This window comes from Ovis canadensis, chromosome 3, assembly GCF_042477335.2.
Source record: "Ovis canadensis isolate MfBH-ARS-UI-01 breed Bighorn chromosome 3, ARS-UI_OviCan_v2, whole genome shotgun sequence".
Taxonomy (NCBI): Eukaryota; Metazoa; Chordata; class Mammalia; order Artiodactyla; family Bovidae; genus Ovis; species Ovis canadensis.
The window spans coordinates 185,907,664-185,923,827 of NC_091247.1; the positions used below are offsets into that span (position 1 = coordinate 185,907,664).

The window sequence follows — 16,164 nt, forward strand, 5'->3', positions numbered from 1 at the left end:
GCATAATGCAGTAAGGCAGGCAGACTCTGGTTTTGGGGGTAGATGCTTGATAAAATCCAGCGAGGTTCCCTTAAGGGCATACTCGCCTTTGCCTGTTAGACCCCTTAACCTAATGACCTTTGCCACGGGCAGGACTCCTCATGCTGGCTCCTGGCATCTCCCCCTTTTTTAATTTCTTAAAGCAGCCAGCTGCAGTTCAGTAGCGAGCCTCTGAAGCTCTGCCGAAGAATCCTGACAATACAAGGAAGAATGATTGTGAGGAGCAAGATTAGAGCACCCACAGCAACATACCTAAAAACAATAGACAGTATAGTCTTTCCAAAAATGAAGTTAGAGAATGTATGGAAAAAGTCATTGGCTGCTCCGGCTTCAGTAAAATCTAATCGAGAGTGTTCCATAGTCTGTATCTGATTATGAAGTTTCCCGAAGTCTAAACTAATATCTGAGCTATTCCAAACACCTGAAATATGATTTTTCAACATATTGGGCATTTGCACTTGTTGAGTCAATGATATTGCTTCCCCAGTAACAGTAACAATAAGAGTAACAATAACAGTAGTAGTAACATAACAGTAGTAATTGTTCAGTTCAGTTCAGTCGCTCAGTCGTGTCTGACTCTTTGTGACTCCATGAATCGCAGCACGCCAGGCCTCACTGTCCATCACCATCTCTCGGAGTTCACTAAGACTCACATCCATTGAGTCCATGATGCCATCCAGCCATCTCATCCTCGGTCGTCCCCTTCTCATCCTGCCGCCAATCCCTCCCAGCATCAGAGTCTTTTCCAATGAGTCAACCCTTCACATGAGGTGGCCAAAGTACTGGAGCTTCAGCTTTAGCATCATTCCTTCCAAAGAAATCCCAGGGCTGATCTCCTTCAGAATGGACTTGTTGGATCTCCTTGCAGTCCCAGGGACTATTGAGAGTCTTCTCCAACACCAGAGTTCAAAAGCATCAATTCTTCGGTGCTCAGCCTTCTTCACAGTCCAACTCTCACATCCATTCATGACCACAGGAAAAACCATAGCCTTGACTAGACAGATTTTAGTCAACAAAGTAATGTCTCTGCTTTTGAATATGCTATCTAGGTTGGTCATAACTTTTCTACCAAGGAGTAAGTGTCTTTTAATTCCATGGCTGCAGTCACCATCTGCAGTTATTTTGGAGCCCAGAAAAATAAACTCTGACACTGTTTCCACTGTTTCCTCGTCTATTTCCCATGAAGTGATGGGACCGGATGCCATGATCTTCATTTTCTGAATGTTGAGCTTTAAGCCAACTTTTTCACACACCTCTTTCACTTTCATCAAGAGGCTTTTGAGTTCCTCTTCACTTTCTGCCATAAGGGTGGTGTCATCTGCACATCTGAGGTTATTGATATTTCTCCCGGCAATCTTGATTCCAGCTTGTGTTTCTTCCAGTCCAGCATTTCTCATGATGTACTCTGCATATAAGTTCAATAAGCAGGGTGACAATAGACAGCCTTGACGGAGTCCTTTTCCTATTTGGAACCAGTCTGTTGTTCCATGTCCAGTTCTAACTGTTGCTTCCTGACCTGCATACAGATTTCTCAAGAAACAGGTTAGGTGGTCTGGTATTCCGACCTCTTTCAGAATTTTCCACAGCTTATTGTGATCCACGCAGTCAAAGGCTTTGGCATAGTCAATAAAGCAGAAATAGATGTTTTTCTGGAACTCTCTTGCTTTTTCCATGATCCAACGGATATTGGCAATTTGAGCTCTGGTTCCTCTGACTTTTCTAAAACCAGCTTGAACATCAGGGAGTTCATGGTTCACATATTGCTGAAGCCTGGCTTGGATAATTGTGAGCATTACTTTACTAGCATGTGAGATGAGTGCAACTGTGCGGTAGTTTGAGCATTCTTTGGCATTGCCTTTCTTTGGAATTGGAATGACAACTGACCTTTTCCAGTCCTGTGCCACTGCTGAGTTTTCCACATTTGCTGGCATATTGAGTGCAGCACTTTCACAGCATCATCTTTCAGGGTTTGAAATAGCTCCACTGGAATTCTATCACCTCCACTAGCTTTGTTCATAGTGATGCTTTCTAAGGTCCACTTCACTTCACATTCCAAGATGTCTGGCTCTAGATGAGTGATCACACCATCGTGATTATCCGGGTCATGAAGATCTTTTTTGTACCGTTCCTCTGTGTATTCTTGCAACCTCTTCTTAATATCCTCTGCTTCTGTTAGGTCCAGACCATTTCTGTCCTTTATGAAGCCCATCTTTGCATGAAATGTTCCCTCGGTATCTCTAATTTTCTTGAAGAGATCTCTAGTCTTTCCCATTCTGTTCTTTCCCTCTATTTCTTTGCATTGATCGCTGAAGAAGGCTTTCTTATCTTCTTGCTATTCTCTGGAACTCTGCATTCAGATGCTTATAGCTTTCCTTTTCTCCTTTGCTTTACACCTCTCTTCTTTTCATAGCTATTTGTAAGGCCTCCCCAGACAGCCATTTTGCTTTTTTGCATTTCTTTTCCATGGGGCATCCGAGGTCAGGGGCTACCGGGAGAAGCCACCTCACGCCCGAGGCCAGGGGCAGTGACCCTGAGGAGCCACCCCAAGCCCGAGGCTAGGAGGGGCAGCTGGGAGGAGCCACCCACGCCCAAAGCCAAGGCCGGTGTCTTGGAGGAGCAACCAGAGGAGCAGTGGCTACGCAGGCACAGCAGGGCCTAGAGGAGCTATCCCACGTTGAAGGTGAGGAACGGAGGCGGTAAGTAGATACCCCTCGTCCAAGGTAAGGAGCAAAGCTGTGCCTTGCTGGAGCAGCTGTGAAGAGATACCCCACGCCCAAGGTAAGAGAAACCCAAGTAAGATGGTAGATGTTGCAAGAGGGCATCAGAGGGCAGACACACTGAAACCATACTCACAGAAAACTAGTCAGTCTAATCACACTAGGACCACAGCCTTGTCTAACTCAATGAAACCAAGCCATGCCCATGGGGCAACCCAAGACAGCCAGGTCATGGTGAAGAGGTCTGACAGAATGTGGTCCACTGGAGAAGGGAATGGCAAGCCACTTCAGAATTCTTGCCTTGAGAACCCCATGGACAGTAAGAAAAGGCAAAATGATAGGATACCAAAAGAGGAACTCCCCAGGTCATTAGGTGCCCAATATGCTACTGGAGATCAGTGGAGAAATAACTCCAGAAAGAATGAAGAGATGGAGCCAAAGCAAAAGCAATACCCAGCTGTGGGTGTGACTGGTGATAGAAGCAAGATCCGATGCTGTAAAGAGCAATATTGCATAGGAATCTGGATGTCAGGTCCATGAATCAAGGCAAATTGGAAGTGGTCAAACAAGAGATGGCAAGGGTGAACGTCGACATTCTAGGAATCAGTGTGCTAAAATGGACTGGAATGGGTGAATTTAACTCAGATGACCATTATATCTACTACTGTGGGCAGGAATCCCTCAGAAGAAATGGAGTAGCCATCATGGTCAACAAAAGAGTCCAAAATGCAGTACTTGGATGCAATCTCAAAAACGACAGAATGATCTCTGTTCGTCTCCAAGGCAAACCATTCAATATCACAGTTATCCAAGTCTATGCCCCAACCAGTAACGCTGAGGAAACTGCAGTTGAATGCTTTTACGAAGACCTACAAGACCTTTTAGAACTAACACTCAAAAAAGATGTCCTTTTCATTATAGGGGACTGGAATGCAAAAGTAGGAAGTCAAGAAACACCTGGAGTAACAGGCAAATTTGGCCTTGGCATGCAGAATGAAGCAGGGCAAAGACTAATAGAGTTTTGCCAGGAAAATGCACTGGTCATAGCAAACACCCTCTTCCAACAACACAAGAGAAGACTCTACACATGGACATCACCAGATGGTCAACACCGAAATCAGGTTGATTATATTCTTTGCAGCCAAAGATGGAGAAGCTCTATACAGTCAACAAAAACAAGACCAGGAGCTGACTGTGGCTCAGATCATGAACTCCTTATTGCCAAATTCAGACTGAAATTGAAGAAAGTAGGGAAAACCGCTAGACCATTCAGGTATGACCTAAATCAAATCCCTTATGATTATACAGTGGAAGCGAGAAATAGATTTAAGGGCCTAGATCTGATAGATAGAGTGCCTGATGAACTATGGACTTAGTAATTGTTGTTATTAAAGCTGATTTCCGTAAGATTAGTAAGCCCATAAATTATCCTGCTGGCATGAAATCTTGTAGTTGTTTTAACACAGCGAGACCATAATTATCATACCAATAAGTAGTTACAGTTACAGGCACCATAATGTAGGATGGACGTTTTAGTACCACAAAGGAACAAACATTATATTGAGGAGTTAAGCAAGATGAAAGCATACATTGTTCATGGGACACTACATTAGGGCCACCTGAATATTTCATTTGTACATTGAGTCTTCCGGAATCACTGGCAAAGAGAAAACCATAAGCAGCGTGTAAACAAGCCAAATCAGAAGAAGTAGAATTATTTTCTGTCGGAGTTCACGCTGCAGCAGCTCTCAGTCCCCCTGGGATCTGGATGCTTATCTTGCCTCTCCTGCCGGCGGGCGGGGCGGCCCTCGCCCTGCCCTCCGCTGAACTGGCCTTGGGCTCAGCGGCGGCCAAGCAAGCACAGACCGATGCTGGGGGGGCTACCGGCTGCGACTGTTCCGTGTGGTGGCAGCGGCAGAGGAGTGCCCTTTCTTTTTTTTTTTTTTTTTGGTGGTCGCAGCAGTGGAGGAACCAGGTGCCTGGGGGGCTGTGACATGACGAATCAGCCTGCCCGGGATCCAAATTGGCGAATCTGCGTCCTGTGGAAAAATACAAGCACATCCTCGACCGCTAGTTAATAATGGGTCAGGACCCCTCCATTGTCCAGAGAGGAGGTCCTTCCATTTCACCAATGGCTTTGCATTTTGTTGTTCCAGATGAATCAGCATTTAGATTATTTATTACAAAGAGAGCATGTGGTAAAATCTGATGGGGGAAAACTATACTTAAATTCCCTTTCCTTAATTTTTGAATTAACAAAGCATGTGAGGGTAAATGATGCAAAATTTGACCACAATAGTTTCCTATAGCAATCTGCCAGTTTTCATCAAACATTAAAAGTGCGTCAATCTGTTCCTTGTTATATGGAATCACCATCTCTGATGGCTCTTTTCCAAATAATTCAATGCTCCGTTTCCTCCCTTTTAATATCAATGTTGCTATCAAGCCTGGATAGAAGCCACTACTTTTTTAGCTTGAGCGAGAAGGTGGACCCATTCTAGGGGGCCGTTTTGCCATAAACCTAATTTTTTTTTTTTTTGGTCTGGCTACCCCAATTACACCTACAGGGGTTTTATGGCAAAGGAATTATCAAGCAGTTGTCAATTTAATTTTTTAAATTTTTAAAATGTATGTTTTAACAACATAAATTTAGGGATATGTTAATTTAGGTCTAAACTCCTTATCTCATTTCGGTATACAGATATAGCTAAATGCAAACTGTATTTATATATGACAACAAGTATAAACTTATTGACATATAATATATATAAATCAATATACTTGAACTAATCTTTATAATTAATATATTAATTAATATATATTACAGCAATACAACATGTGCACAACTAATACCAACCAACACATACCAATGTACTGTAATAATACATGTCACACATATATAATTATACAGTATACATAATATATGTTATCACAGCACACCAATCTATACAAATCAATATCAGCCACATACACATTATATTACTGCAATATATATATAATTATACAGTATATATATAATATGTCTATATAGTATACATATTAATTCATATACAAAAAATTAAGTATAGATTTATAAATAGAATTAGGAATACCTTTATTATATTTTATTTATACCCATACCTAATTAAGCAAGCAGTAATTAGGCAAATATATTTATATTCTGCTTTTATAACAATATATAAAGTATTGTTAATTGTTCCGCCTATTGATAACTAAGAAATTGAGAAAATCCTTCTCCAAGCAACTCCTATTTGAGACAACACGTCCCTCCCCCATAGGGTAAAGGGGAGCATAGGAACTACATAGGGTTGGAAAGTTCCACAGGTATCCTCAAACCGCCAATCAAATATTTTTGAACTTTTAACTACTGTGGGGGCTTGAGGGCAAATGAAATAAAATTTGACCCCTGAAATCTATCAGGGCAACTTGCCAATCATCACTATTTTGTAAAAGACTTGCAGTTGATCCTCATTGAATGGAATTAATATATTTGCTACTTCTTTTCCAAAAGTTCCACACCATCTTTTTTTTTTTAATATATAATTAATTGTGCCACCAAGCTGGGATAAGATAAAATTATTTTTCTTGGGGTCACTGGTCGATGGAACCAATGGGCCTTGTTGTCACAAGCATCCTGTAGGTGTATGTTTTGTGGCAAGAATAATCTCAATTTTGGTAATATTAATCCTAATTAACTGATCATTTAAAGCCTCATCCACTTTAACAAGAGCCGACTCTGTTTCATTATCAACTTTCTCTTAGAACTGGGATTAGGATCGCTTTTTAAGCAATCAAACAAAGGCTTTAAATCTGCAGTAGTCCATTGTAAATGTTGGTCAGTTCAGTCGCTCGGTTGTGTCCGACTCTTTGTGACCCCATGAATCACAGCACGCCAGGCCTCCCTGTCCATAACCAACTCCCAGAGTTCACTCAGACTCACGCCCATTGAGTCAATGATGCCATCCAGCCATCTCATCCTCTGTCGTCCCCTTCTCCTCCTGCCCCCAATCCCTCCCAGCATCAGAGTTTTTTCCAATGAGTCAACTCTTCGCATGAGGTGGCCAAAGTACTGGAGTTTCAGCTTTAGCATCATTCCTTCCAAAGAACACCCAGGGCTGATCTCCTTCAGAATGGACTGGGTGGATCTCCTTGCAGTCCAAGGGACTCTCAAGAGTCTTCTCCAACACCACAGATCAAAAGCATCAATTCTTTGGCAACAGCCTTCTTCACAGTCCAACTCTCACATCCATACATGACTACTGGAACAACCATAGCCTCGACTAGACGGACCTTTGTTGGCAAAGTAATGTCTCTGCTTTTGAATATGCTATCTAGGTTGGTCATAACTTTTCTTCCAAGAGTAAGCATCTTTTAATTTCATGGCTGCAATCACCATCTGCAGTGATTTTGGAGCCCAGAAAAATAAAAAGTCTGACACTGTTTCCCCATCTATCTCCCATGAAGTGAATGGACCGGATGCCATTATCTTCATTTTCTGAATGTTGAGCTTTAAGCCAACTTTTTCACTCTCCTCTTTCACTTTCAAGAGGCTTTTGAGTTCCTCTTCACTTTCTGCCATAAGAGTGGTGTCATCTGCACATCTGAGGTTATTGATATTTCTCCCGGCAATCTTGATTCCAGCTTGTGTTTCTTCCCGTCCAGCGTTTCTCATGATGTACTCTGCATATAAGTTCAATAAGCAGGGTGACAATATACAGCCTTGACATACTCCTTTTCCTATTTGGAACCAGTCTGTTGTTCCATGTCCAGTTCTAACTGTTGCTTCTTGACCTGCATACAGATTTTTCAAGAGACAGGTCAGGTGGTCTGGTATTCCCATCTCTCTCAGAATTTTCCACAGTTTCTTGTGATCCACACAGTCAAAGGCTTTGGCATAGTCAAGAAAGCAGAAATAGATGTTTTTCTGGAACTCTCTTGCTTTTTCCATGATCCAGCGTTGTGGGTGTATCTAATTAATATCCCCTAATAATTTCTGGAAATCATTTACAGTTAGTAAACAATCTCTCCGCAGCTTCAAAGGGGCATTATCAGTTTTCAAAACTTTTGGCAGACCTGAATATGAGAAGCAAGTAAAGAGGTGTTGCACAATATCTTTATAAGCTTCTCCAGTTATCCTTCTGTAACCTAAATCTGGTGTATAGTTTTTTAGATGACAAGCTACCATCTAATCTTTGATTGAATACCTCCAGCAATGGAGAACTCACTACTCTCCAAGGTTCTAAACTCTCCCTCACCTTTTTCTCTGCAGCACCCCCATCCTGCCTACCACTTTCTCTAATCCCACCAACTCATTTTCAGTAGTAAGTGTGGGCCAGAAGCTGGGCCAGTCTTTCCCAGCAATGCAAGAGACATCTGCTCTAGTGTCTAACAGCCCGGACATTTTATTTCCTTGAATTAAAAAATCTTTTAAAGGCCTAGAAGCTGTAACCTTCCTGCATCCAAAAAGCTAGATCACTAGATCCAAATCCTCTGGGGCCCCTAGCTTGAGAAGTCAAGGTTTTTCTTGTAGGATAATAAGGTAAAAGCAAAAGCTGTGTTATTCTTTAACCTTTATTAATTTGCACAGTTTTAGTAGGCAGTGAGATTAAAACTTTAATTTCCTCAGTATAATCAGAATCTACTACACCAGGCACCACCGAAATTCCTTGAAAAGAAAGCGAGCTACGCCCTAACACAAGTGCAGAATGTCCTCAGGCAGGGGGCCAGCCACTCCCCTTGGAACTGGAGTAACGGCACGTCAGGGTTTAATATTGTTGCCAAGTCTCCTTTCGGCTCCCTTCTCTCCTAGCCTGGGTGAGGCCCCCCCTGGAGGGATTTTCTCCGAGGAGCATGCTCTGCATATTGTGTCATGTCCACTTTCAAAGTTACTTTGTACAAAAAAACTTTTTATCTTTTTCAGCCTTAGGCAATGCTCTGGGAGGTTTTGGAGGCAAAGTGGGGAATTCTTAAGCCCTGGGGAGGCGCAAGTGGAGGTGGCCTTAGTTGCCTTAAGTCAGAAAGTGTTGGATAAACTGTTAAACGTTTGTGTAGAGGGGAGGGGGCTCGCCAGGGCGCCCGGTACAGCATCCTGTAAGCCCTCTCCTTCCTCGGGTGGTAAAGCATAGTCTCCCCCCTTTTATTCGTCAAGGGCAGAAAATATGATCTGCGTAGAAGGTGAAGACCCACCACCATCCACCACCATAGCCTCTCCCATAGTCTATCTAACAGCCTCATGACAGGGGTCCAGAACATTTCTAATCATATTCCACAGAGCAAAAGCATAGTAAGTTTTTAGCTGTTTCCCTGCCTTCACCCAAGTATCTAAAGTAACAGTGCCCTTTTCTGGAAGCCAAGGACATTGTTCTTATACAAATTTTAAAAAAGGATTTGAACACTAGCCTTTTTAACTTAAATTTCTCTTTTGTTGAACAGTTGCAAAATTAGTTCTATAAAGAGTTGTCATTCTTTTGACTCTTTGTTACCCATGTCAGAAAATTAAGTTTAGTAAAGAAGATTCTGTTTCTACCTTGCCAAGGTTTCTAACTTAGCCAAGGGGGTTTCTTTCAACCTGTCGGTTTCTTTCAACATTTAAAACACTTCCCACTCCTTCTAACCCTACCTATCTTATGCAGGGGGGTCCTAGGAACCCGAGTGGCATCCTATCCATCCCGAATTACTGAGCACTTCTGAGACCTACCTTCGAATAGCCTGTTCCAGGCATCACTTGCCGGGGTCCAGCCCCGGTGGATCCAGGGTAATTCGAAAAGGAGACAGAGTCGGCGTGTGGGAAAGGACTATTTAATTAGAAAAGAGAGATTAGGAAAGAATAGTGTAGTAGGAAAATTAGCGGAGAAAAGAAGCTGAATAACTTGGGTTACGTGGAAAGCTAATAAAGTCTCAAGACAAGAAACTTGCGCCATCTACGTAGGCCACCGGCGCCACTTGAATAGCGGAGGGTGCCCCGCCTTGGGCTCCCTCTCACGTGGGTCTTAGAAGCCAGGGCAAGTAAGTAGACATGACGAGCCTCCACACTCCAGATGGGAATTCTGCCAGAAAAGAAGAGAAGGAGAAAAGACCACACGGGGGAAACCAGCCTTTCCAGAGGCTGGTCCATCCTTTATTGTCCAGGAAATGTTTTTATACTTTTGGTTGTACATAGAGATCAGTGGATAATACAATGCAGGGTCAGCAGCCCTGACTCTTATCGAGACCAGGCTGTCTCTCTGCATACCTAGCTGTATGCACAAGTCTTAGGTGATTTACATCATCTTCTGGCCAGGAGGCCTATTAGCATTTTATGGCCCTTCTCTGATAAGAGTCCATCAACCAGAAAACTTATTTGCCTTAAAAGTGTTGTTCTTACTAAAGTCTGGTGCCACTCTCAGAAAGCACTAATTAAGGTTACATTCTTACGTAGCAAGGACACAAGAATTGATAATGAGGAAAGAGGAGCACGGTGATTTATAACAAAGAGACAGTTCATTAACTCAAAAGTCTAGTATTGCTAACATCAAAACTACTATGTTCTTTTTCTACATCCCAATTACATTGATTAATATCCTCCAGGTGCCCAAAAGATAAAGAATATGGAGGCCTGGCAGCAGTCATTAACTCAATAATGAAAACCTACACTAATATAATTCTTAGCTCTTTAGAAAAGGCTCTGTATTTTTAAGATGTTTTAAACTTTGTGCCTCTCGTGGTTGGGGGGCTGTAAAAAATCACATGCGTAGTTGTAATAGTCTGGACATACCAGTCAGGTAAGTTAGAAAGCTATCAAAGGGGTTTAAGCTGAGACTTTCTTTTTACGCCCAGGAGACTTATTGACTGGAGCTCTAAGTTAATTCCTATTAGAGGAAGGTGGTGGGGGACAGCCCCCTGTTAATGTCAGAGGAGTTGGTGAAAGCATAATGCAGTAAGGCAGGCAGACTCTGGTTTTGGGCATAGATGCTTGAGAAAATCCAATGAGGCCCCCTTAAGGCCGGACTCGCCTTTGCCTGTCGGACCCCTTAACCTCATATCCTTTGCCACGGGCGGGACTCCTCATGCTGGCTCCCGGCATGGAGCTGCGGGTTCCTGGAGGTGAAGCACATCTGGGGGCTCTGGAGGGGACCCCGGCACAGTGGAGGAGGAGGGCAAGGCCTCCAAAATCCTTTCTTATGGCTCCAGGATTACTTATCACAAAAAGCAGTGAACTACTGATACTCGCAGCCCATTGGGTGAATCTCAAGAGCAGTTTGCTGAGTGAATTTAAAAGGACCAGTCTTGGGACTTGCCTGGGGGTCCAGTGGTTAAGACTCTGCACTTCCTCTGCCAGAGCCACAGGTTTGATCCTGCATGCCACATGGCACAACTGAAAAATAAAAGTAAAAAATTCAAAGGCCGGTCTTAAAGGGTTACATGCTACATGATTCCACCTATAAAATATTTGCAGAATGCCAAAATTCTAGGAATGGAGAACAGATCAGCGGTTGCCCAGAATTAGAGGAGGCCCAGAAAGAGGTGACCCCAAGGGATCAGCACAGGGAGTTCCTTCGTGGGGACAGAACACTCTGTATATCACTTGTCATGATGGTTCCATGAATCTGCACATGTGATACAATGTGGTAGGACCATCTCAAAGACATGAAAGCTAGAGCATGCAGAAACTGGTAAAATTTGAGTGCAATCTATATTCTAGTTAGTTGTATTTTGATAGTGACTGCAGTTACATAAAATATCACCACTGCAGGGTAATTGGGTGAAGGGTACACAGGACCTCTCTGTAGCAATTTTACAACTGTCTGATTTTGTCTGTGAGTCTATACTTATCATTATTTTTTTAGTCTCTGACTCAAGAGTTGAGTTGCGGAGGTAAGGCTCGTTGGATAAGTGAAGGGGAGGTGAGGCCAGCTTTGTGACCTTGGGAAGTGAGGGAATGAATCCTCTAAGTCTGCTTTCTTAGCCACGCACAGGAATGATGAGAATGGCAGGCAACTCAGGGAGGTTTTGAAAGAGGAAAGGAGGTGATGCCGACATGGTGAGCCCAGAAAACAGCACTTCCTGCTGACTGAGCACCTACAGTTCGCCAAGCCCAGTCCCTGCCTTGTCTCACTCATCCTCTCAGTGACTCTACAGGCTGCTCACTCTTTCTTTAGGAAGGAAACCAAGTCACTGCAAAACCTGGGGTAGCCTAAAAGGGCTGTGTGATGGCAAATTCTCTCCCCGCTCACGGAAGATGCAGAGTCATGGACGCAGCCAAACAGGGCCCAGAGGCTCTGTGACAAAAGAGTTCAGGCAGCTTTCCCCCTGAGGTGGGGCTGCTCCAGGAGTGAGTTAATGCTTGGTGCCAGTTGCAGTGGGTCCCCATGGGCTCGGTTGGACCCAGCTCCCAGTGCCCACTCGGGCCTCTGGCAGCTGGGCTCACTTCTTAGGCCAAGTGGTATTTGACATTGTGACTCATCTCAAGCTAACATGGAGCAATTGTGGAAGAAAATTACATTTTTAGACTATTCAAGGATTTAAAGATTTCTCTTCCTCTAAGGAAAAGGCATAGTCCAGAAAACAGACCAAAACAAGAGGCAGGGAGACCCACACAGTTTCCCCACTTGAGGGGCAAATCTGAACCTTCGTTTTCCCTTGTGACTCAGGGATAATAAATGTTGTCAGCAGAGGGCTGTGGTGGCTTACACAATAATGTGTGTGAAAGTACTTTGCAGATTGTAAAGGGTTCATATGCTGCTATGTTTTTCCATAAAGTTCGGCTTTTTAACAATTTATTTAAAATTTTTAAAATCATCAAAGTTACCATCTTAGCCATTTTTACAATTTTTATTTATTCAGTTATTTGATTTTTCACTTGGCTGGGTTCTTCTTGCTTTGATGTGCATGCTCCGCCCCGGCCGACTCTTTGTGACCCCATGGACTGTAGCCTACCAGGCTCTGTCCATGGGATTTTCCAGGCAAAACTACTGGAGTGGGCTGCCATTCCTTGCTTGGGGCGGCTTTCTCTAGTTGTGGCCTGCGGGGCCTCCTCTTTGTTATGCTGCTCGGGCTTCTCATTGCGATGGCTTCTCCTGTTGCAGAGCACACGCTCTAGACGCGTGTGACTCATGTACTCTAAAGCACAGGCTCAGCACAGGCACCCGGGCTTAGTGGCTCCCCAGTATGTGGAGTCTTCTTGGACCAGGGATTGAACCTGAATCCCCTGCATTAGCAGGAGGAGTCTTATCTGCACCACCAGGAAGTCCTAGACTAGCCATTGCTGAGTGTGGAGTTCAGCGGTGTTAAGGACACCCACGCTGTCATGCACTTAGCATCACCCTCCACTCACGGAATGTTTTACATCAAAAGTGAAACTCTGTCCCCATTAAACAGTAACACCCCGCTCTCCCTCCCTTCCACCCCGACAGGTGCCTCTGCATCCTGGGTCTGTGAGTCTGACTGCTCTCAGGACCTTACTTGAGTAGAGTCATGCAGTGTCTGTCCTTTTGTGACAAGCTTTTCTTCCTTGTGACTGTGGCGAAAGGGCGTGCGGATCCACACCTTGATTTCAGTCTGCAGCCCCCTTGGTGGCTCTACTGTGAGCTGGTGTCTATCGAGTCCAGGAACACCCAGTGTCCATTCTGCACTCTCATCAGAGGACCTTGATGATCACCTTCCCATCACTTAAATGGATGTTGAACTGAGTTCTTCTTCTCACTGTGGTTTTGCTTGGCTGTCAAACTAAAGTCATGCTAGTGAAAGAGAGAAGAGTTTATTGGGGGAAAAAGGGACAGAAAAAGAACTTTAAACTAGGAGTGGTATTTGCAAGTGGCAAATCTCAAACTTGATTGAAATCTTGGCTCTTCCCCTGAGTTGCTGAAAGAAATCCCCTGCCTCACCGCTCCCCTCTTATTTGCAAAATCCGATCAGACTCCTGGCCTTTGTTCCAGGGTGATTGTAAAACCAAACCATAGTGTTTGGTCCGCATGGGTGACACCTGTCACTCCTGTGTGCCTCCTTCTAAGGCTGGGGAAGGTGACCATGACAACACAGGGACATTTCCTGGGATGAAGCAGCCCAGATGGAAGGTCAGGCAGGCCTCCATGGTGAGGGGGAATCCAGCCCCACCGCCGTTCCTCCTGCTTGGGGCAAAGCAGAAAAGCCCACCAGCAGTCCAGCTGCACGACTCTCGGGCTCTGGGACCTTTTCTTCTGTTTCTTTATCTGAGAAATGGAGTTGACACTTCCTAGAGCTGAGAGCAAAACAGGCAAGGTGTGGACGGCGCCTGCACAGAGTGTGGCACGCGTTCAGCCCTCCATACACCTCAGCCCTTTGCTGAATATCCAAACAGGAATTAAGACTGGCTTTCTGTTTTAGATTTTCTGAGTTGCCAGGTCACTAGCTTTCCTCCATTTGGAGAAAAGAGGCCTGTTGTCAAGTGCAAATAATTCAGGGAACAAAGAGCAACATACTCTCAGCCCTTTGCACGAACTTGGCATCCATCCACATGGCCTTCACCACCAAGGCTGGGCCTCCTCAGGTGAGTTGCCTGAGGGCACTAGCGCCTGAAGATACTAGTAATGTCGCTGTCAGCAGGGTTTAATCTAGAGGGACGTGATCAAAAAGGTGGGATTGGGGTGTGGACAGAGTGGCTGAGGGGTAGACTCGGGCCCCTCTCCCAGGTACCCTGTGAGCAGAGCTGGTGACAGTGGACTCTGCAGGGAAGGATCCTGGAGGGTTCCTCAGAAGAGGTGATAACGGATTTGGGCTTCCTAGGAAGTATGATTTTTCTAGGTGGTAGGAGTAAATGTCCCTGGCAGAAGGAATTGCATGAGCAAATGCCTAGAACCCACATAGGTGTGGCCCTCAGGAGCAGCAGTACGACCAGTATTCAGTGAGCAGCTGGTGTGTTCCGGGAGACTGTGCCAAGTGATTCTGGTAAAAAGGTGAATAAGGCAGGCAGGCGGTTAGTGGGTGGAGAGGGTGGAAGGAGCCAGGAAGAAGTTCACAGAGTGGGGCAGTGATTGACCAAGGGTTTCACAGTCAGTTGGTGGCAGGTGGCATCGTGAAGCCTGAGACAGGATGGTCCGTGCCCAGAAGGACCTGGATGTCAGGACTGGGCTTGTTTTTCTAAGAACATCAGCAGGGAGGGTGAGAATAGCCCAGGGCGCGGCCTGGTGGACAGGGTGTTTGACCTGAGCCACTCAGAGATGAGAGTTTCACTTTCCCTTTCAGTTTTCCAGGTATATCTGGGCTCAGAGGTTGTGTGTGGTTATTGCAGAGTCAAAAAGCTGGTAGCTGCTTGGCATAGCTGAGAACAACTGGATCTTGTTTACATTCAGCCAGAGAAGACTTCTGGGTAAGCAGGCAGGGTGGGACCCCCCGCCCCGCATCTCCCCATCCTCAGGACGATGGTCTGATGATGGTCACTAATTGATAGAAGAAGGGAAAATGGAAGCTCAGAGAGGTGAGGTCATGGCCGACATGGTGGGTTAAGCAGGAGCAGAGCTTGGTTATGGAGGCAAGTGAGTCTGATGGCTTCCTCCCACCCCTTGGGCCCCTAAACAGTGCAGAGGGAGGGTGACACCTGCTCAGATGGGCTCAGCTCAGGATGTCGACTTCTGAGACATGAGCAGTGACCCCAGAAGGAAGGTGAGTGTTGGGGGTGAGTGTTGGGAAATTTGGAGGAATCAGAAGGGGTGAAGAAGGGCAGGAGGGTCAGAAGCCTTCCTCATTGTGGCCCGGCCACCTTGAGGCTTCCCCCAGGGGGTTGTGCTGAGGCCAATGGGGCATAGGATTTCTTTTGAGATATAAGGAATCCAGGTTTCATCACCTACCCTCTGATCCCTGCTTCCTAACTGCCTGCTCAGAGCCGGGCCCTGAGGGGAAACTGAGGCCTGGAGAAGCGCAGGAGAGAAAACGGGGAGACGCAGGGCACTGTCTTCCTGTGCTCAATGGGCCTCAGCTCAGGATGTAGGTGATGAGTGGCCCTGTGTAGGGAAGATGGCCCAGCAGACAAAGTGAGAAGGGCTCACTGCACGATGCCCACATTAAGATCCTGGCCTTGCCATCTTAAGATAAAAACCCAGACAGTAGACAGGTCAGTGTAACAGGAGGGGCATGAGCTTAGATCTATGTGTTTTAAAGGCAGAAACAATCTTGGTAACTTTTGGTTTATTAAAACCACAGTATTCCTCTCACATATCCATGTCAGAAGCACTGGTCTTGGCCTCCTCTCTGCCCACCGAGAGCTGTGTGACCCTGGGCAAGTCAGCTCCTCGGGAATCATTTGCTCAGATCTCTTATTCAGTTTTTAAAAATTGATTTCAGTCTTTTCATGTGGATTTTAGATATGTGTTGGAGATGCTCACCTTTGTGTACTGTAAATACTGCAAAAAGCGTCTGTTGCCCTCCCGTTGTATTCTGACCTGCTTTATGGTGTCTG

General features: G+C 45.1%; 1 protein-coding gene across 3 annotated transcripts in view; it reads left to right on the top strand.

The window, feature by feature from the left end:
- Positions 1 to 16,164, top strand: part of LOC138435918 (apolipoprotein L3-like) — a 39,360-nt gene that overhangs the window by 5,103 nt on the left and 18,093 nt on the right. Inside the window, exons 1-2 of one of the 3 annotated variants that reach the window (XM_069581155.1) lie at positions 14,746 to 14,870; positions 14,955 to 15,078. The exons of 1 other annotated variant lie outside the window; for it this stretch is intronic. The gene's annotated coding sequence lies outside the window, so the exon portion shown is untranslated. Of the gene's footprint in view, positions 1 to 14,745; positions 14,871 to 14,954; positions 15,079 to 16,164 lie in introns of those variants that run through there. One more of the 3 variants, XM_069581154.1, reaches the window with a different exon arrangement.